The sequence below is a fragment of the Schistocerca piceifrons genome, chromosome 9, assembly GCF_021461385.2.
Source record: "Schistocerca piceifrons isolate TAMUIC-IGC-003096 chromosome 9, iqSchPice1.1, whole genome shotgun sequence".
In the NCBI taxonomy this organism is placed as follows: Eukaryota; Metazoa; Arthropoda; class Insecta; order Orthoptera; family Acrididae; genus Schistocerca; species Schistocerca piceifrons.
Window position 1 is genome coordinate 169,476,958 of NC_060146.1, and position 23,993 is coordinate 169,500,950.

Consider the following 23,993-nt stretch of genomic DNA (forward strand, 5'->3'; position numbering starts at 1 on the left):
TTTTTTCAAAAGCGTAATTACCCCGATTGTCCGCCCCGGTAGCTGAGTGGTCAGCGTGACAGACTGTCAATCCTAAGGGCCCGGGTTCGATTCCCGGCTGGGTCGGAGATTTTCTCCGCTCAGGCACTGCGTGTTGTGTTGTCCTAATCATCATCATTTCATCCCTATCGACGCGCAGGTCGCCGAAGTGGCGTCAAATCGAAAGACCTGCACCAGGCGAACGGTCTACCCGACGGGAGGCCCTAGCCACACATTTCCATTTTTACCCCGATAGGCTACATTCAAATTTTTCTTCGCAAAAGAAGGCCTCATGCTGGTCAGGTTGATACCACATTTGGCCACTTTCAGCGCATCGTTTGCCTATGAAAATTCGGCCAAAAGTCCAAGTTGTTGTTTATAGTCTCAAGCATTTGACCAAAAACCGGAAAAGAGGAGAATTGAAGCGCCTAAGATGCGGTGCTACAAACCATGTTGAAATTTAAGGGGACTAATAAGATATCAGCGCGTTCGCTGCAAAACCAGGAAGGAACCTAGGACGAGGATATTAGTGTTTAACGCTGGCTGGAGTGGCCGAGCAGTTCTAGGCGCTACAGTCTGGAGCCGCGCGACCGCTACGGTCGCAGGTTCGCATCCTGCCTCGGTCATGGATGCGTGTGATGTCCTTAGGTTAGTTAGGGTTAAATAGTAGTAAGTTCTAGGGGACTTATGACCTCAGAAGTTAAGTCCCATAGTGCTCAGAGCCATTTGAACCATTAGTGTTTAGCGTCCCGTGGCCAACGAGACCCTTAGAGGTGGAGGAAAAGCTGTTATTAGGGAAAGATGGAGAAGCAAAGCGGCTGTGCCCTTTTGAAGGAGCCATCCCGGCATTTTCCTGAAGCAATTTGGGGAAATCACAGAAGAAAAATGCTGCTCTCGGAACATAAAAAAGGTGAATATGTTCCTCTTGAAAAGGCCTGACAGAAAAGTGAGGATACAGCGGCCTCAATCCTCATTCCGCCTGCCTCACCAAAAATTTTGCGATGTGAACATATTCATGCTTATTTGTGCTGAGAGAGAGTCGCCCAGAGACAGTGCCAGAGGGAGAGAAAGAGAGAGAAGACTGTGTTGGTGGGAGATATCAAGTGGCAGTAAAGGACAAAGAGAGGTGGATGAAAATAGCAGTGGGACCCAAAGAGAGAGGAAGTACTGGTGGACAGTGATAGACAGTTCCGGAAAAAGAGTAAGAGAGATGGATGCAGACAAAAGCAGTGAGAGCAAAAGTGCGACTAATGAAAAATATAGATGATTGGAGACCATAAATACGTTTTCGAGTTCTGCAGCCTCCCAGACCAACGAAATTTAAGGCATAGCTACAGGGGAGAGCGCATTTTTCACCGATACTTTAACCGCGTTGGTATAGGGGAAAAAATAAGTTGGATCCCCAGAATCTTTGAGACGCCGAGGTATGGTGGAGACAATTTCAGTGAGAAAAAAAGGAGACAGGGTAAGTGAGAGAGTACCCGATGGCAGTGTGTTTACATGGTCTTCATGGAGCATTTCGAAGCATAGGCACTGGACTCGGCGACTTGTAAACCTAAGGTGTGGTACAGATACGTCGATGTGTGGTGCCATGGTCAAGAAGAGCTCGGTGACTTCCTAGGACACTTGAACAGACTCAACACCAACATAAAATTTACCATGGAAGTAGAAAAGGACAAAAAACTACCATTTCTAGATGTACTAGTCACAAGGGACGGCGAACACCTGGGACATAGCGTGTACCGAAAACCGACACACACGAACCGACACCTGCAAAAACTATGAAACTACCACCCGGGCCAGAAAAGAAGCGCGATTCATACGCTCGTAATGCGAGCAGGATAAATATGTGAGCCGCAGCACCCCAGACGCGAAATGCAACACTTGGAAAGCGTTCTGAGGAGCAAAGGCTACTCCACAAGTTATATTAGAAGCGTAACAGAGCCAAACACTCGGCGAAGTAGGAAATCAGGAAGAGAAATGTCGGGTACGGCGTTTCTGCCGTACATTCCCACAGTGACGGACAGAATCGGCCGTATATTGCGCAAACACGGCGTAAAGACAATTTTCAAACCGACAAGGAAGATCAAAGAATGTCTTAGATCGGCAAAGGATAAAAGGGACCCACTTGCAATGTCGGGAATATACCGCTTACCATGCACATGCGGAAAAGTTTATGTCGGAATGACTGAACGTTCAGCCAACACCAGGATCAAAGTACATAGCGACATTGCATGTTGGGGCAGGTGGAGAAATCGGCTGTGGCAGAGCAAGCGCTGAGTGAGACCGAGCACGTAATAAAATTCGCTGACACGGAAGTTCTGGCTGTAGAGAAGCACTATCACACCCGCTTGTTTCGAGAAGCTGTAGAAATACACAAACACGGGAACAGCTTCAACAAGAAAGAGGAAAGCCTTAAGGGGGGTAGGACGTCAAACGGGCCGACTTGGAGCAGGAGAGGCATCACAGGACATTTTAATTTCCAGTGTCTATACTTTTACAAATAAATTCATAAAACTTTGTCAGCATCACTAGGAAGGATTCAGGATTCACACTCATTGCAGTGGAAGTTCGAAAACATAACGAAGTAATTTTTTTTACATGTCAAATTTCATCATTTTTTCACTTACTAATGGCAGCATTTGTTGCTATAGGTACACTTTTCTTCATATGTTAGAGAGATTCTTCGCTGAATTTTGCGCAGCATACATACCATACTTACAGGTGTACGAAACTCTAGAATCTATTTAATTTATGAAAAAACGAATGAACTGTTATATTTTAAACTTCATGTTTACAAAAAAAGACAAATTTTGTAGTTAATTACCTCAATTTTTACCACAGGTTTTAATAGATTTGGAAAATTCTAGAGTTTTATAGACCTTTAAGTATGGTTTGTATGGTGTGCAAAATTCATCGAAGAAGCTCTCTTACTTCTGAAGAAAAGTGTACCTACAGCAACAAATACTGCCATTAGTAAGTGAAAAAGATGATGAAATTTCACATGTAAAAAAAATCATTTCGTTATGTTTTCGAACTTCCACTGCTATGAGTTCAAAATGGTTCAAATGGCCCTGAGCAGTATGCGACTTAACTTCTGAGGCCATCAGTCGCCTATAACTTAGAACTAATTAAACCTAACTAACCTAAGGTCATCACACACATCCATGCCCGAGGCAGGATTCGAATCTGCGACCGTAGCGGTCGCTCGGTTCCAGACTGTAGCGCCTAGAACACCACGGCCAATTCGGCCGGCCTGCTATGAGTGTGAATTGTGAATCCTTCCTGGTCATACTGACAAAGTTTTATGAATTTACTTGTAAAAGTATAGGCAGTGGAAATTAAAATGTCCTGTGGTGCCTCTCCTGCTCCAAGTCGGCCCGTTTGACGTCCTAGCCCCCTTAAGGTAAACGGATCCTGGCTTCCCGTACTGCAGCGAACGATAATGATGATGATTAGTGTTCTAGGGCGTACAACAACGAGGTTATCAGCGCCCATTCCCAAAATAAATATTGACGAGTGCAGCCAAGACCTGTTAAACAAAGATTCAATTCAGAGCCGATCTTTGCGAGAATTGTAAATGCTCAAATTTCAAGATTGAACACAGCACATCAAAACAGGTAGATAAAACTAAAATTAAAATACCAGAACAAAACAGGTAAAAATGCACCGTCGCATGTAGCAAGAGGAGAACCGCACCGGAAATGACCGCGGAGAAGCCCTCGGACGTTGGCGCGCCAGGTACATATAGTCTGCGGCCGCGAGCTCGGCTCCAGTTTACCACCGGCAATGGAGGGTGAAGCTTTGACAATGCCAGCCACTCGTGCTGGCGAAACGTCAGTAAAATCATTAGATGAATGTTGGCCGAAGAACCCGAGACAGAAGCGAATAGGCAGTTTGTCAAATTAGAAAATCTCCTGAATACTGTATGTGTAGAAAAAAAAAAATGCTATAAGGTAGTTCGTTCTGGAAGGTGTAACGCCGGAAATGCATATCCTCCTTTTTTCCATCTATTGTACAATTATTTTTTTTCCTTGTTTTGTTACCTCAAGATATGACATTTCTGTCTCTTTATATATTGTAATTGTTTTACTGTTTGTATATATATATTTATGCACTCATGTCGATGTATAATTGGTTTGTTTCGTAAATATTATTTGTATTTTTACGCTGGGTCTTGCCTAGGGAAAACTGCTATCGAACGATTACGTCGATAGGTCGTGTGAAGAATCAAAGTGTGTAGGATCTTTGGTAGTGTTAACTCTGCCGCGTGGAGCGCGGGCAGAACAGTCGGAGTCTGGCTGGAGTAGCGAGTGGAGCAGGTGTGTTGTGTGACGCTCCCGCGAGTTGCCGCGCTTTCGGGGTTTGGCAGCATGTAATTGCGCTCGACTCGCGATGATAGTTTCTGACATGGTGTCGCGGACGGGAAGCATTAGCTGGCGCACATCAAGAGCCCGTTTCGCCTGGTGACCGTGTCGAGAAGAAGGCGCGCCAACATCCAGCTTCTGCAACAGCGACGGCCGACAATGAGTGACTGTCGCCACCTCCTCGATCGACGGCTTCAAACCTTCAATCAACCGACAAGGAAGACTGGACGCACGTAAAGTTTTAGAGCTGTATGGCAGACCTCAGCTTTTAATCTTGTTCCATTTTCGTAACTATAATTACAGCAACTTAGCATGAACGTTTGTTGCTCATTGTCCCAATTGCATCACCAAGCAGAGTCCCTTCCTTTTCCGAAATGAACCCGAGTGTCGTTGAAATTCAAACGCCAGCATTAAAGTAATATAGCTAACTCGTTTTCACTGCTTTAATTTCAAAGTTCAATTATGGCATTAATAGCTGGCTACAATATTCAGATTACACAAGCACGAATTAAGAGTGCGAGCTTTGTTACCGTATTTTAGCTTACCTGTGACTGCAGCTCAGCTTGGTACGTACTAAATTTTACTATTGTTAATTGTTCAGAATCATTTAATTCAAGTTCAAAGTTAAATCTCTTGTTTCTAAATTGCGTAGAGTCAAGTTGCTTTTGAAATGATTGTTGAGGTAGTCCAAGACTAACTGTATTTTACTGGATTTCGATGTGCTTCAGAAAGAAAGCTCACTATTAACTTCAGTCACTAAATTAACTTTCGATTTTCCGGTTTTATTAATTCTTTTGCTAAATTAAGTCAGGGTGTAGCGAAATTTATTACTTCTGACAAACTTTCAGTTTTCACACTACACGTGTCAACCTTCAGTTGCCACGCTTCTAGTGCTAATTATATGTGTAATAACCTTTCTTTTTCAGTTACTATAGTAATTGTCCTTAGGACTGGCGACCGTGATTTCCCCAAATCTCAAATACCTAATTACCGCTAGTTAATTGTTAACGTAACGGCTGCACATTTACCTTCTTTATTAACTTTACCCCTTTTCAAAATTAATTTCCACCAGTTTCATTAGCACATTTCCTTTCATTTAGATGTAACCCTTTCCTCCCTCTTTACCGACAGGTTAACTTCGGTGACGATTGCTTTTCCAAAACTCCCATTAGGTACACGCGGTTTCATTTTTCACTGTCATTAAGGTCGGTAAGTGAGGGGGAGGTTACACGTGGCGACCGTGACAGGACAATCTTCAAATTTGAGGTTGTTCTGGACACGAATTTTGCATTGTACAAATCTCGTAACAAAGTACTGGTTACGAAATGGTCGATACGTCAGCGAGAATATTAGTGTGAGGAATCCTAATTAGAGTTGAGATTTGGCAGTTATATTGAAAATTATTAAAATGAGTGAAGGCAACAATTGCCAAAATTTGGTAGACTTGGATACGGAACAATCGGTCGAACAGTGGGAAACGCGCACCGCGGTACCCATTGTTCAAGGGCAGGCGGCTAGCATGAAAGACGCGACCGCCGAAACGCAACAAAGAGCAGAAATGGAATTCCAAACTTTAGAAAATGTTTCGGAATCGGAAGCGAAAATCAAATCTGTACCCCTTGATGATGAATACGGGGGAACATGTATAGAGGAACCAGCTACGGAAGTAAAACCGGTAGTCTCTGGGAATTTAACTGATTTATTGAATGTTTTGATTAATGAAATCAAGAGTCAATCGGCAGAAATTATAGCTCTGTCTGCCAAGCAAGAAGCTCAGTCTGAAAAAATTGAACGAAAGCTAGACAGTCAGAACAAAGCTATTAATGTTGTTAACAACAATGTTGAAGTTGTTAACACAAAAGTTGATAAAATCAAAGACGATATTGTCGTGATTAATACCGAAATCGGTAATCTTAAACAGGAAATGATAGGCGTTCAGGCGGAAATTGCGAGCATAAATACTCGTTTTGATTCCGAAATTAGCAGAATCGAGAAAAGTGTAGGAGAAGCAGTTGCTCCGATCATCGAGAATAAGGTGACGGAACAAATTCAATTAGTGAAAAAAGAGGATCAACAGAAGGTGGAAACTTTAAAGGCTTTAGTGTCCGAAGTAGACACTAAAGTGAGGGAGCAGGCTAATACCTGCGAAGAGAAAAAGAGGGAAGTGGAAACGCTTGCGACAACCACTTGCCAAGTAATTATGAGAGTGTCGGAATTAGAAAAGAAACTTGACGAAAAACAGAGCTATGTGCCAATCTGTGCACATAGTTCGGAATTGTTGACGAAAGAGGAGCGGTTCGACCCCTTGAAAAAAGGCGGTATACACGCGACGGATTTCATTAAAAATTGTGAAAGAGTTTTACCCAGATCATGGACTAATGAGAGAAAAATTAATGCGGTTATTGATGTGCTGGCTGGTGATGCCAAGCGTTGGGGCTTAAACCTCAACATTACGAACCTGACTTTTGACGAGTTTAAAAATTTGTTTCTGGCTGAATACTGGTCAGAGCAAAAACAGCAAAGTGTCTGGCGCGAATTTGTCGTATCGAGGCCTTTCGATGCGAATTCGCGCGGCTCGATGAAGGAGTTTTGTGAGGGCTGGATCCGCAAGTTGGAATATTTGCGTGATCGCCGCACGGAATCCGAAATAGTCTGGGAACTCTACAAAAAGCTTCCAGATGATACAAAACGCTACGTAGGAAGCAATTACAGGACAATAAATGATTTCCTAGAAAGAGTGGAGGACGAGGACAATTGGCGCAATAATCGCGACAGTGGTAGAGGCCGTGGTAACAACAAAGGGTACCACAGCAACCACACCAACGATAACCATGGGAATAATGCATACCGCAACCATGGCAGCAATAACAATAATCGTTCGGACCGTAATAACAATCGGTACAATGCGAATAATAACCGGAATGACGGAAACCAGTATCATACTAGCGTGATACGGGCTGCGCAGAATAGTAATAACGCCAGAGGGTGTGACCAGCCGCCTCAGCAGTATCCGGGGAGCGTATCTGCTGGGACGAGACAGGGAAACCGTTAGCCGCGCCGGTGAGGGGCCGAGCGGGCGTGGAGAAATTTTGGCGGCCCAATAACAGGAGAAAACCCAGGTGTCGTCGTTATGAAAATTCCGTATGGAATAATCAACGGCGGGAGAGTGTGCCAGTGTTAGGAGAAAGGAGTGCGCCCACAAGTAGTAGATCAGCTGTATACACGGCAGTAGAAGGTACATTCACTGTCTGTGAGAACAATTTAAGTAGTGTTCCGGAAATCGATTATAAGGTGCCAGCTGTAATACCCACAGCGGAACTGGAGATTGAGTTTAAGAATGATTCGCAATTGTTGAGAGAAGATCAGATGTCGGATAAAACGTCCGTCATCGAGCGAGGGGATGCAGAGAGGGATGAGGTCTGGTTAAGGCAGTTCGGTCGCTTATACGACGAACTAAGAGATTATAGGGGTCTGTATGGGAGAAGTGTTTATGGGGAGCGCGTGCAGTATTTGCCGCGTCTCGTCCCACAGGAAGATAGTATTTGTGAAGTGATTGAAAGTTCTGGCCCTAACCGGCAGACTTTACCAGAAATAGTTGATGTTAATGGGGAGCACGAGCAAGATTCGTCGTGTTTCGTCCCGCAGGAGTTAGATGTTGAAGGAGTAACGGAAAGTTCTGGCCCTAACCGGCAGACTTTACCGAAAGTTATAATGGTAGAAGTAGCCGACCCATCCGACGCAAACCTCCAGTTTAAACATTGCGAGAGTATTAAGGAGAAAGATTACGAAAATTTTAGTGATAGCCGGACACGATTGGTAGAAAAGCACATAGATTACAGCGTGTATGAGGTTAGAGCTGACATTATACAGTCAGACGATAGCAGTGTGGGTTGCGCAGATCCAGAGGAAGTAATTTCAGATGCTACTGGGCACATTCCTCCAGGTAGATTGGCAGATGAGATCAATCTGACCAAAGTGGAATCAACGAAGGTGACAATTAGTGAATTGATAGCAAAGCAACACTCACTAGTTGACGAGTTACAGGAAAAGGTTTCGGTATTGGAGGCGAAGCTACAGACTAAGCCTCAGGACAAACGTGTTAAAATTAAAACTGTATGTAAACAGAGGCTGAAAAAGCCGCCAGATAAATCGGATTTAGGATCAAAGCCGGATGGTTTTTTCTGGAATGACCTGGATGTAGACGAGGATTTACTGTGGGAAAATAAAGAAACAGTCGAGGACAAGTGTAGACAGATAGTGGTGTCTGTTAATATGCACGACCTACAACTAAACGTGTTGATTGACACCGGTGCAGAATTGAGTGCTGTATCTGGGAAAATATTTGAGTTACTGAAAGACAGACCCGGCATCGTAGTTATGCCAGTAACAGGAGTGGAAATTATCGGTGCTACTGGGAAGGCCAGTAAACCGGTCACAAAACAGATTTTTGGCCACTTCGAGATATGTGGGGCACGATTTGAACAAGAGTTTGTCGTCGTGCCAGACTTAACTACGGAAGTAATTATCGGGTTAGATTGGCTATTAAAGTACCGTGCAGTGATTAACTGCGAAAGCAAAACGTTGACATGTACGTCCCAAGATAAAACAATAGTAGTTAGTTTTGACGAGGCAGGAGACGATGTGCATAGGCAATACCAGCCTATACACATTGTTAACTGGCCGAATGGTATTGACGTAGGTATGAATTTGAACTACTGTAATGTGAGGAATCTCGGCATTGACAATAATGTAGAAAGTGAATTGGAAAGTATTGTAGACGGTGTGTCAAACGTAACACACGAACAAAGACGAGGCCGACTTTCCCGTACCTATTGCCATCACAACCATAGGGCATGGGGCAAATATGTAGCAGTATTTGAGAGAATTATGAACACCTTGAGACATGAATCTACGGGATTTTCTCCAGAGGAAATCCTGTTGGGTGACAGAAGTACAAGTTTAGTGGAAGAGATAATCAAATTCCCTCCACGGATTGACATTAGTATTGGTGTGAAAAAAGATCGTTTGCGAGAAGTAATGAAGCTTAAAGCCGATGCTCGCATACGTCGTCATGACGCTAAAGCGCGTTTTGCTGAGTTTGCGATCGGAGACTTAGTACTTGAAAAAGCTCATGAGAAATCGAGCGAGATAGACAATGAAATCTCTAAATTTAAGTTTGTTTATAATGGACCATTGTAGACCTGAAATTGTACCAACCAAGGATTGATTAGTACCACAGATAGGGTAATTTGTAGAGTATGTAGATATAGAGTGTAAGATTTAAGGATGTGCCATGTGGCGATGCTTTTGCCTGACCTAGAGGTCATTAAAGAAGTTGTAATTAATAAGTAATTAATTTTGACTAAATGATTTAAGACAGAGTGATTATTTATCAATTGAAAAATCCAAGCTGCTAATTTAAGTTTTCAGCTGAGTCACAGTAGATTAAGGAATGTAAATATGATTTTGTAAATAGCTGTAAGATTCCATAAAGATGTGATTTACTAGTCATTGCCGATGTACTTAGACGCTGTTTTACGTTTCAGGCTAGTACATGCGTGTGATGATGGACAGTGTTGAGTTATCCACTGTGATAGTGTTAATGGACTCCTTGAGATTACTCGGGAGTGAGTTTTTCCTAAAGAATTCAGTGAAACGGACGTTCTGGAAACGCCGTCATAAGGGCGAGTGAGATCAAGCGTGCCGCACACGCGGGCGCAACAATACTGGCGAGGCGAGCCGCTGTCGGCTCTTGTGCCGCTGTTGGCTCTTGTGCCGCTGTCGGCATCCTTTGTACTCGCGAGTACGGAATGTGGAGTTGCTTTTCTTCCCGGACAGCTGATGTGAAAGGATTCTGCTGTCAATATTTATGTTTTATTTTATCTGCTGTATATTATTTTCTTGTTTAGCGTTAATTGGACATGACGAGAATATTAATTATGAAAAGGTTACATAAATATGTGTATTCTATGTAATTAATTATTAGTTTGCGTATTTTTGATCTACCTGTTTTTATGATCATGTACTCTGATTAATTTTGTAAATAGTATTCCATTTCTTGATAGTGTTACGGATTTTGACGATTTTGGAATAGCTAAACCATTTTCTATGTTTCGTATGAATTTTAATATGTTGTCAACCTGTTTTATTTTGTGCAAGATGACAGAGTGGAAAAAGATTAGGAGTGTCTCCACTCAAGTATTATGGTCTAAAAATTGATTTATGCTTAATTAGACGAATGCTAAATTTTGTTGATGTTTTGAGCATATGCATTTCCGCTGTTTCTTTTTTGGGACATTCTCTGAGTCTGTTTACGTTACACGAACACCCTCAGACAATGTGGGGCACGTGTAACGCCGGAAATGCATATACTCCTATTTCCATCTATTGTACTATTATTTTTTTTCCTTGTTTTGTTACCTCAAGATATGACATTTCTGTCTCTTTATATATTGTAATTGTTTTACTGTTTGTATATATATATTTATGCACTCATGTCGATGTATAATTGGTTTGTTTCGTAAATATTATTTGTATTTTTACGCTGGGTCTTGCCTAGGGAAAACTGCTATCGAACGATTACGTCGATAGGTCGTGTGAAGAATCAAAGTGTGTAGGATCTTTGGTAGTGTTAACTCTGCCGCGTGGAGCGCGGGCAGAACAGTCGGAGTCTGGCTGGAGTAGCGAGTGGAGCAGGTGTGTTGTGTGACGCTCCCGCGAGTTGCCGCGCTTTCGGGGTTTGGCAGCATGTAATTGCGCTCGACTCGCGATGATAGTTTCTGACATGGTGTCGCGGACGGGAAGCATTAGCTGGCGCACATCAAGAGCCCGTTTCGCCTGGTGACCGTGTCGAGAAGAAGGCGCGCCAACATCCAGCTTCTGCAACAGCGACGGCCGACAATGAGTGACTGTCGCCACCTCCTCGATCGACGGCTTCAAACCTTCAATCAACCGACAAGGAAGACTGGACGCACGTAAAGTTTTAGAGCTGTATGGCAGACCTCAGCTTTTAATCTTGTTCCATTTTCGTAACTATAATTACAGCAACTTAGCATGAACGTTTGTTGCTCATTGTCCCAATTGCATCACCAAGCAGAGTCCCTTCCTTTTCCGAAATGAACCCGAGTGTCGTTGAAATTCAAACGCCAGCATTAAAGTAATATAGCTAACTCGTTTTCACTGCTTTAATTTCAAAGTTCAATTATGGCATTAATAGCTGGCTACAATATTCAGATTACACAAGCACGAATTAAGAGTGCGAGCTTTGTTACCGTATTTTAGCTTACCTGTGACTGCAGCTCAGCTTGGTACGTACTAAATTTTACTATTGTTAATTGTTCAGAATCATTTAATTCAAGTTCAAAGTTAAATCTCTTGTTTCTAAATTGCGTAGAGTCAAGTTGCTTTTGAAATGATTGTTGAGGTAGTCCAAGACTAACTGTATTTTACTGGATTTCGATGTGCTTCAGAAAGAAAGCTCACTATTAACTTCAGTCACTAAATTAACTTTCGATTTTCCGGTTTTATTAATTCTTTTGCTAAATTAAGTCAGGGTGTAGCGAAATTTATTACTTCTGACAAACTTTCAGTTTTCACACTACACGTGTCAACCTTCAGTTGCCACGCTTCTAGTGCTAATTATATGTGTAATAACCTTTCTTTTTCAGTTACTATAGTAATTGTCCTTAGGACTGGCGACCGTGATTTCCCCAAATCTCAAATACCTAATTACCGCTAGTTAATTGTTAACGTAACGGCTGCACATTTACCTTCTTTATTAACTTTACCCCTTTTCAAAATTAATTTCCACCAGTTTCATTAGCACATTTCCTTTCATTTAGATGTAACCCTTTCCTCCCTCTTTACCGACAGGTTAACTTCGGTGACGATTGCTTTTCCAAAACTCCCATTAGGTACACGCGGTTTCATTTTTCACTGTCATTAAGGTCGGTAAGTGAGGGGGAGGTTACAAAGGGAGTGTGTGTTGGAAGGCGGCACAGCTTTGGCGGTCCTGCCAAAGTAGGGGTTGGAAGGAGAACAAACGCTGATAGACTGCATTCGGCTTCATGAGACGGGCGCAGCATATGGTGTGGTGGGCTGCACTGCCACTTATGACACAGTACTGTCACTTCTAGTTTCAGCAGGCGCTAGTCCACACAGCAGCTGTGACATTTGCCGCCTCCTGACGACATTGCATGTGCCACATTCTCGAAGTCTCCGTGATATTATCTTTCAACAAGATAACGAACGACCTCATGTTGCTTGTCCTGTCCCTCTCAATACTGAGGGTGTTCGACTCTTAGATCTGTTTCACACGTATGCAATTCCAGTCGGTTCGGTTCGTTTTTGACTGCAACCAAAAATGAATGAAATCCTTTCACACATACACGGTTCTCACGCGGTTGATACCAATTTCGTGGTTTCTTCTGTGCATTCTGTGTATGGATTCCTGGACAGAACAAACGGAAAAGTAATTTAAAAACGTAGACAAATGTAATAAGACGAAAAAATTATGACAATTCCTGCTGAAACCACCACCGTAATACGTCACTTGATGTTTACACTTGATGCTCTCTAAAAAACAAAAAAAGGTTCAAATGCCTCTAAGCACTATGGGACTTAACATCTGATGTCATCAGTCCCCTAGACTTCGAACTACTTAAACCTAACTGACCTAAGGACATCACACACACACACACGCCCGAGGCAGGAATCGAACCTGCGACCGTAGCAGCAGCGCGGTTCCGGACTGAAGCAGCTAGAACCGCTCGGCCACAGCGGCCGGCGATGTTTTCTAAAACAGTTCTGTGACGTAATTCTACCGTACGAAAATGGTTCAAATGGCTCTGAGCACTATGGGACTTAACAGCTATGGTCATCAGTCCCCTAGAACTTAGAACTACTTAAACCTAACTAACTTAAGGACATCACACAATACCCAGTCATCACGAGGTAGAGAAAATCCCTGACCCCGCCGGGAATCGAACCTGGGCGCGGTAAGCGAGAACGCTACCGCACGGCCACGAGCTGCGGACCAGATCTACCGTACGGCTATGATGCAAATTTGCTTCTGAGGAATAATATCCAGAAAATTCAATCATTGATTCATAATCAGTTCTCATCCCCTCGATTTGTGAACATGTTTCGGTATGCGTGGTCCAAAAATGGATACATCACAAAAATTATTACGGTATATTAATAATTTTTACTTATGGACCGTCTGACAGCAACTGAATAAAACACAATTTTAGTGCCATACGCGTTTCGCCTTTATTTTCTGCAAGGCATCATCAGTGGCAGGTTGCGTGGACAATTTCCTACATATTACGCTCCTGTTGCATTTTTGGTGTTGTTCTTCTTCTTATGAACGCCAATTTGCGGTTTTTTCCCCCATTCCACACCACTATGCACTGAACGCTTGTTTTAAAACAAATTGCATACTATCGCATACTATACAAGCGTCATATGGCGGACAGAGCGTGCGTACAGCGGTATTTAGGGGTACTTGCAACTTATATCACTACTACGTCTTTTGGACGGTACTTTAGCATATATGACTGAATGTGTTGAATATGCTGTTAGATTTACTACACATAAGCTTTTGACTGTTTCCAATATTATGAGGTGAGGGTACGATTTCGAAATACATCAAAATGTTTAAAGATGTGATGCACAATTGTAAAGTACAGTAGCAACCATACAAATGATGTTTCAAAATTTTTCTTATATCTTCCACTGTTTACACAATATGTGCTCAGAAAAATAACAACCGCGTTTTCTTCGGGAGGGTTTTCACCAGTTTAACGGCCGTACCGGCACGTATAAAAAGACACGTGTCTCATATTTTGACCCAGACTTCGACGTATTCAAAGTGTATCGGGATCGGCGAATGGCACTGGGGTAGTGTTACTCGTCAGTTGGATACAATGGCTTTGGCAGTTCTCTGTACTAAAGTTTACACCTTGTAAACCCCCAGATCACGTACACGTTTAATCTCCCTGCTATACTGCACACCAACAATTTCGTTTTGTTACATCCTTCGCGGTACTGCAGTTTTAATAGCCAGTAGCGGACACACGCACCCACCCACCCACACACACACACACACACACACACACACACACACACACACACACACACACACACAAATCGAGCAACGTGTCTATTGGCACTTAGTATTTCCACTGTATCCGAAGAAATAGCTGCAATAGGAGACAACCGTTCCCAGATTTAGAACCAGAAGACCACAAACTCATACAGATCAGTCTGAGTCGCGGGGCACACTTAAAACTGTGTACTGACCAGAGTAATATACACTATGTGATCACAAGTATCCGGACACCTCCAAAAACACACGTTTTTTTTATATTAGGTGCATTTTGCTGCCATCTACTGCCATGTACTCCATATCAGCGACCTCAGTAGTCATTTGACATCGTGAGAGAGCAGAATGGAGCGCTCCGCGGAACTCACGGACTTCGAACCTGGTCAGATGATTGTGTCATACGTCTGTACGCGAGATTTCCACCCCTAAACATCCCTATGTCCACTGTTTCCGATGTGATAGTGAAGTGTAAACGTGATGGGACACGTACAGCACAAAAACGTACAGGCCGACCTCGTCTGTTGACTGACAGAGACCGCCGACAGTTGAAGAGGTTCGTACTGTGTATTGGGCAGACACGGATCCAGACCATTGACATTGGACAACTGAACTGTGGAATAACGTTGTGTGGAGTGACGAATCACGGTACACAATGTGGAGATCCGATGTCAGGGTGTGAGTTTGTCCAATGCCCGGTGAGCGCGTGTAGTGCCAACAGTAAAATTCGGAGGCGGTGGTGTTATGGCGTGGTCGTTTTTTTCCTGGAGAGGGCTTGTCCCCCTTGTTGTTGTGCATGTCACTATGACAGCACTGGCCTACACTGATATTTTAAGCACCTCCATGCTTCCCGCTGTTGAAGAGCAATTGGGGGATGGCGACTGCATCTTTCAACACGATCGAACACCTGTTCATAATGCACGGCCTGTGGCGGTGTGGTTACCCGACAATAACACTCCTGTAATGGACTGGCCTGCCCAGAGTCCTGACCTAAGTGCTATAGAACACCTTTGGGATGTTTTGGAACGCCGAATTAGTGCCAGGCCTCACCGACCGACATCGACACCTCTCCTCAGTGCAGCACTCCGTGAAAAATGAGCTGCCATTCCCCAAGAAATATTTCAACACCTAATTGAACGTATGCCTGCGAGAGTGGAAGCTGTCATCAAGGCTAAGGGTGGGTCAACATCGTATTGAATTCGAACATTACCGATGGAGGGCGCCACGAACTTGTAAGTTATTTTCAGCCAGGTGTCCAGATACTTTTGAATCACATAGTGTAGCATTGTTCGATTTAGATTTCTAGTGTGATTGCGGCAGCAACACTCAAGTTTCCTCACAGTTATCTTCGACTCCCAGAGAGATAGTGCCGTTAGTTAGTATTGCGTTCCCCCCGCTAGAACGCTCCGCATCCTAAGCTGAAGTAGTTTCCAACCATTATCACAAGAACCCACGTATTCGTGAGTCCTGAGTTGTAAGACGATTATCCGCTGCAAAAATTACGCGACAAATCACTGCATACTATGCGAGATATTAGAATTCCGATCGTTTTCAGCAGGCTCGTGGTATGCCAGCTATCCCACATGTGGGAGAATTGCTTCCTATACGTTCTGTAGAAAGCTCTGGACGTAAGACAGCCAAAGAAACGACCAGAGGTAAGCAATGCCGGTGCCGCATAGCAATAGCACGGGCTTGGAATGTGGAGGTTGCAGCGATCAGAAGCGATGTGAGGATTCATGTCGTACGTGAAGTGCGCGGTTTCTTTCTGCACTTGTCTTATAGATAACGGACTTCCTCTTAGAAATCTCACGATCAACAAAAAAATAGAAAAGTAATGTTTGAGCTTGAGAGTAGACCGCGTTCCTTGTGGAATGCTCCTGCAACTGCTGTTTAGTTTTCCTAGACATGACACGAACAGCGACATATAGTTTCCACTTTAAGAAGCTGTACTTTGTTAGATACACACCGCTTACCCCAGAGCCACGATTTAGGAATGAGATGTGACACGTTTGGAAAGACAACAAAAACTAATGTCTTTTTAAAATAAAACAATACTGAATTTCTCCTCCGCCCACATCTACATATTTGTAACAGAGAGATGTCAACAATGCGGGTAAGTCGGACAAGTAACGGGTGTTTCCAAAAGGACTTTACGACTTTGAAATTAATTCATAGTACCTACAGAGGTGCTTATAGTGTACATTTGTACCGAAATACATCAAGTTTAATCTCGCGTAGTTCGCTAGTGCCGAATCGCACCGTGAGGGACGCTAGCAGCAGTTGCGTGAAAGATTGCTGCCTTCAGAGCACCCAAGCGTGCTAGCTGTATGTTTTGGTTTGAAGAACCGAAGATCGATGAGGGTCACTAAAAACGAAATGTTTACTTCTTGTAAGATGGTGCACCACCCCACTACCTGGCTCACGGCCGGGATTTTCTCAGTGACCGCTTTCCAGGTCAATGGATTGACCGTGCTGCACCAATTGCACGGCCCCCGCATTCCCCAGACCTGACACCACGGGATATTTTTTTTACTTTCATTCCAATTGAGGTGGTCCTCCAGGATGTAGAACATGATTCATCACGGATATTTTTTGTGTTTGTACCTTGTGTGCCGGCATCTCTACCTGAACTTCGAGCAAGAATTTACGCCGTCACTGAACAAGTTACGTCTGCAATGCTACAGTGAGTTTGGGAAGAAATTGAATTCCGATGGGATGTGTGCAGGATAACCAACGGAAGCCACACACAAGATCTTTAGTTTCAGGTAAAAACACATATCTTTCCCTACAAGGTAACACTAAACACAGCTCTATATCTTCTTTCAATAAATTTATATGAATTTTTAAAGTTGTAAAGTAGTTTTTGAAACACACTGTACACATTGTCCGTTTCTTTTATTACATATCGATGGTAGGCAATTAAATATTGTAACTCCATTTTGTTAAGTTTCGCACGTAAAGCAAAACGTTTTTCTTAAGAAATAATATTAAGTGATACAGAAAATCTCTATATGTGTATAGTAGAAACCTAGTTATTGACAGATTAGAGATATTCATGCACTTTTAAATCTCTCTTTGATTATGGTGTTACTGGTTACTGGAATTATGAGTTTTCAGAGACAGATAGAGTTACAAGCTTTTCATTGCCTACCGTCGATATTTCATGTCAAAGTAGTACGGTCTTTGAGTAGTACTTACACCCAACATTCTGTTTTAATTGTTGGATATACAGAATTCCACTCTGTCTTGCCGTACCGCTATCCAGATAATTTCTAGCAGTGCCGAATATAAAAAACTCATTAAATGCTTGGATGCCGTTCCGTTCTAATATGAACGTTCTTTTCCTTATGTATGTTTGCAGGTGGTTACATTCATCCGCTAAATAATTGTTAAAATTCGTGGTGAAACCTTCAGCTGTCACTTATTTTGCTATTAGTTTCCGTATCACCATTGTCAGGCTTAGCCTAAAACGAATAAGTCAAACCATTTTACACAGTTTACAGGGAAATATGAGGTTAAACATTATTTCACTTTATGGCACAAACGGCAGGAAAGTTATACCATAATTTGAACTAAAGTAATTTGCTCTTTTAAGCCCACCATAGTACGTAAAAAAATTCTCATAGTAATAACAGTGTGCGATAATTTTCGTCAAGAAGCAAGTCCACATCGACAGCTAGTAACACACTGACAGATGTAATTAGGCCAAACAGTCAAGGATACAGTCAAAGACAACGTCATGTCAGAGATAAAACTATAGTACACACTAGCAATTGCAGTGTCAGTTTGCTGAGAGGTACATTGTAATCTTTGGTTTCAAGTAAACACTGTACATAATGAGGCAGATCGTAAAATTCCATATATACAAACGTAATACAACAAGAAGTAAATGCCGCACTGGCGACCTCCGTGATCTAAAACACGTCGTACGAAGATTTTAGGAAGCATTTTTTGAGTTGATGTTTACTGGCTAGTATATGCTATTTTAGTTTTCATTTGTTAACGTATCGCCGCGTAGCTCAGTAATATCTCCTAGCTGACTTATTTTTTGGCAGTTACCATGTTTTGTACTCGTAATACTCAAAATTTCGCCAATGTGGTTTTACCTGGTGTACTGATGGCATTAAATGGTTTTCTATGATGTAACCTGATTTATTTTCGACAGTTACGGTGTATTTTAGATTTCGAAGGTCGCGAGTGTGGCATTTCTTGGTGTATTACGTTTCTGTATATGGAATTTCACGATCCAGCTCATTAATGTACAATGGTTACTTTAAACCAAAGATTATAACCTACCTCTCAGCAAAGTGATTTTGCAATTGCTAGTGTGTACTACAGTTTTGTCTCTGACATGGCGTTGTCTTTGACTGTATCCTTGACTGTTTGGTCTCATTATTTCTGTCAGTGTGTTACTAGCTGTCGATATGGACTTGCTTCTTTACGAAAATTATCATACGCAGTTATTATTGTGATACATTTTTTACGTACTATGTTGGGCTTAAAAGAGCAAATTACTTTTGTTTAAATTATGGTATATCATTCCTGCCGCTTGTGCCAGTAAGTGAAATACTATTTAACTCATATTTCCCTGTAAACTGTGTAATCTCTGATGGTTTTATGTATTCGTTTTAGGCTGTGTCTGAAAATGGTGACTGACGGAAACGAATAGCCAATTGTGCAAAATAAATGACAGCTGTAGGTTTCGACATGAAATTTAACAATTCTTTTCTTTGTTGGAACTACATATTCAAAATGGTTCTACGTTTTAATAGTAGACAGTCACCGACTGCCATCTAAACGTTAAGGAGACCTGAATTAGGACGGATATATAAAGTGAAAGTGCCGTAAAATAATGTGATATCCTTTCATTTCTAGGAATTAATTTCGTTGTGTCTCACAGAGTGAAATTGACTCCATTCAATGGATTCCTTATACGGGCAACTGGACCCCTGGACGAGGCATTGTCAACGATACAGCAGTGTTCTGAGATGTGAATATCGTTTCTGCGCAACCCATTCACGCGTCCTCGGGTTTATACATTCACCGCCGTTCTCTGCTTCGAAATTAAAAGACTGTTCCCGCTCAGAAAGTGGGACATTTTGTTCGGTCGGAGCTATTCGTCACGAACTCTGTGTTAATCAATGTCGCACTTTTTTCCTTAGAGTTATAACAACCGTAAAAATGTCTTCTACCAACTTTTAGATGAGTTCGGTCCCTTCTCTACGTTGAACGAAGAGAGAGAGAGAGACAGAGAGAGAGACTCAGCAACAAACGGCTCAAAAGAAACTTGCTTCACCGGCAGTGAGGCCTGTAGAATAGGGTGACCAAATTATTTTCGGTGAAAACCGGGACACATTCACCCGGGTGCCAATGGACAAATCATTCCACATGTACCCATGTTTCTCAATTTTAAATATTAATGTTTTGTTGATACATTTTGTTAACCCGATTATTATAACTAATAAGAGGATACAAGGTTTGATATAATCTAGATTATCTGTATAATTAATAACATTTAATAAACGTATAGAGTAATAAAGAAATGTATTACGATTTTACAAAATTTTACAGCCATTCAACTTTTAATCAATTAATATTAACATGAGCTTTAATATTACTGAGCACTTGTAGATGGAATTGACTGTCCTTGGAGAAAAGGGTATTTTCACTGCCTCCAGCCTTCTTGATCATGTCTTTGTTCTTTGAGACACAGTGATAAAACTCGGCACAATCCTTTTTGTAGTTGTACGGGATCTGCAGGATTGCTTCAAGAGAGTCCACCTCCATTCTGTTTCTTTCATCAGTCCACTGGATATTCATGAACGAAAATATTCTTTCCACATTGGCATTATGGGCTGGGATTGCAAATAAATACCTTGCAATTATTACCAACTCAGAGTAATGCTGAAGACAGTCACAGCTTTAAAAAAAACTCACCCACTTCTCATGACATTCCAATGGTGTCTTTTTTTTTCATCATTCCACTTGTGAAGACTTTCTTCAACAAAATTTTGTCAGTATGCCGAACTGATCAAAGAGAATGGAATCATAGATTTCAATCTCTTTACTCTTCAAATAAGAAACTGCCTCTTCAACACTTTCCCATTTTGGCACTCTCTTCAGTAACATCCAATCAAACACCGGCGATGAGGGTAAATATGAGGCGCTCCACTTGCTGAGATATTCTACACAAGTGTCATAAAACTTGTTAACTTCTTCTTTAAAACTCCTTTCCGCTGCTTCTGATACTTCTGCTCTTTTAAGGACAGATTTAACATTAAAAGAAATGAACTGCTGTTCTCTCCTCTTAGTAACAGTTTCCAGAGTATTTTTCAAAACATCATTTACCTCTATTACACTTTTCGTGCTTCCCTCAATTTCCTTTATCCCATGCTGCAAAGTGCTAAGCTGACTGTGATTGAACCAAAATAGGCTTCCCTTGAAGGGTTACTGAAAAACTGAACCAATATTTTGGAGTCTTTTTCTTCACTTAAGAGAAAATCTTTTAACGGTTCAAACAAGCGGATTACTCTCTCAACTGCTGGAAACAGTGATAACCAGCGAGTTTTCGAGTGAAACATTACATTCATATATTCAGTTCCCACATAATCACAGAACTCCTTAAGACTCTCTGTTCTAACAGTATATACGTAAAAGTGTGAGTATACCTTCATGACGATAGTTTCAACATCGCAGCTTAAAATGTCAGCAGATGTCTGCACGCTATTGTGCAAAACATGTGCATGGCACCCTATGCCTTCAATGTTTTCATGCAACGTTGCATTTGCCTTGTCTTTTTAAACCACCAAAGTTTGTGTTGGTGTTGTCTCCACAAAATGCCACACATTTATTTTTCTCAAGATCAAACATTTCGATAGTATTCACACAAATTCTTGAAATTTCGTCAAATGTTTCATTAGATAGGGAACTCACCTTCAAAAGTTTGGTATGAATTCCCTGATTAATATCGAAAAACTGAACAACAAACGGAAATATTTTAGTGGCCTTATGATTGCTGGAGTCAGTGGATATCCCGTAGAAAGAAGACTTTTTGATGTATTCAAGGCTTTCCTTTACACTCTGGGGAGCAAAAACTCCTTTCACTAAGGCTGACACTTTAGTTCTCGCTGAACTAATCTTTTTTGCAATGGAAGAGTCATCAAACATAATGCTGTTAAGCTTATTAGTACAATCACTAGATCTATAAGTTTGGTGATGTTTTACCGTGTGGCAGGCTAGTGTAAGCTCGGCTGCTCGAACTTTCGTCTCTTCACTTGACTGATATTTCACAAAATAATTTTGTAGAGTTTTACTGCAGCTTGGTGCACTGTTTCTGTTTATGTGTTACTTTGACCTTATGTGATCAACTATGTCGGAACGTCCACCTTGACTTATACTAATAAAACAGTTACATACGGAACACACTGCTTCGTAATCAAAACGACCTTTCTTAATGAAATTCCATTCCTTGGAATAACAGTCACTGAACGTGCAGGCACGTTTCGGCATTGCGTTTCACAGTACTGCAGCAATAATACCACTAATATGAGAAAAAACTATTGCGGTTCGTCTGACAAAACATCAACTACTACACTATTCTGACAATGAGTGTGTGAGTAAGTGGCGCGACAATCGGACGCTTTCATAGCTCTGTTATAACAATACAACTTACTACTTGTTGGCCAAAGTACCGCTCAAAGTAAATTATTGCCTGAGTGTATCAATAGTGATACTGTGATTATTAGTATGGGACAATGGAAGTTTTAGACAAATAAGCTAAAATATATTAATTTCTTGTATTGTATTTCCTTTAATGTAGCGAAATCCCAAAAATTTGAGAAAGTTTCACGAAATGTATTTAAAATCTGAATCCCGGGACTTTTGAGCGTCCCGAAACAAATTTTCGGGACACCGGAACACAGAGATGAAAACCGGAACAATCCCGGTTTTCCGGGACGTTTGGTCACCCTACTGTAGAAGCGAAGTAGTGTAAAAATGCAATTTAGGGAATACCGCTCTCCGGGTAACCGGATGTAGAGCTATAGCGGTTCGAGTCTGCCTTCAAACAGGGCACGCGCTTTCTATGAACCGTTATTTTTTGTGTCCTACATAGAAATACATTACAAAACAAAGGATAAATAAATCAATACGAACATCAAAATACAATAAATGCGTTGCCCCAAATTCAACGGTCAGCTGTTGCCTGTATGTCCAATACTTTTTTGCACATTCTTCGAGCTAACAAGGGCATATGTGCCGACGAAAGCATTTATAAAATGTACAAGCAGCGTTTTTGAACATTAAAAAGACGCAGCTTGATTCAATGTGAAGTGGTCTACGGGTACCAGAGTCAGTATTCTCAGATTTTGTTCATATTTTCTTTGCTGGTTTCCAAAACGCGCGAAAGAAGATATATAACTCTATAGTTCACAAATTTTAATGCTTTCTTAGTGCGAAAATTTTAAGTGGAGGGAGACATAAGGTCATAGGGACATATCAGAAATTTTGGATACATCTGAAACGCTGTATTTCAGTGATTCTTGTTCATATTCTTGTACCCTTGTCCCACATCGGCGCATGGTCGGTATAATTCTCACCAGGTTTGGCAAGGTTAGTTTAAGGGGCGGCCAGATTTCCTCTCGGTCGCCATCCCTTCACCCTCTGGGACGCAACGTGTGTACCCCAATTGTCAGCGTGTGGTGCTATTCATGTGAAAGTTAAGGAAAGTTTTCTAAACGTTTGTGAATCGTGTAACTGAAGCGGAACTTGGGTACCAGCGCAGCATTCATCTAGTGGGATGTGAGAAACAGCCAAAAAACAACATCGAAGCTGGCTGGCAACCGACCCGCGTCTTTAATTCGCCGTAAAGATTCGAATCGGGACCGGCGCACTTTTCCGACTAGGGATGGTAAAAACCGACAGGTAAAAACTGATACAGTTATTTCAGTTTTGAATAACCGGTACTTTATGGTATTTGTTTGGTCTCGGTTATAATAGGTGTTTATTTTTTTCTAATAAACGAGAAAAAAACCGAAATATCAATTACCCGTAGCAGCAGTGCTAAATTTTTTTGTTCTTAAATAAATCATTTTGAAAAAGGGTATAATATTTGTTCGTAAAATTTGCATTGGTTTGAAATATTCCATTATTATAGAAAACGGAAAAAGCGATTAGTGGAATTTGGCTAACAATGCCGACAGAAAAGCACAACAAACACATCACATAGCACTGCTGAGACAATAATGTTGGTGTTGTCGTGTGGCCGGCCGCGGTGGTCTAGCGGTTCTAGGCGCTCAGTCCGGAACCGCGGGACAGCTACGGTCGCGGTTCGAATCCTGCCTCGGGCATGGATCTGTGTGATGTCCTTAGGTTAGTTAGGTTTAATTAGTTCTCAGTTCTAGGCGACTGATGACCTCAGAAGTTAAGTCGCATAGTGCTCAGAGCCATTTGAACCATTTTTGTTGTCGTGTGTACGTGCAGCGTGCAGGACTTGCTCCCACCTGGTC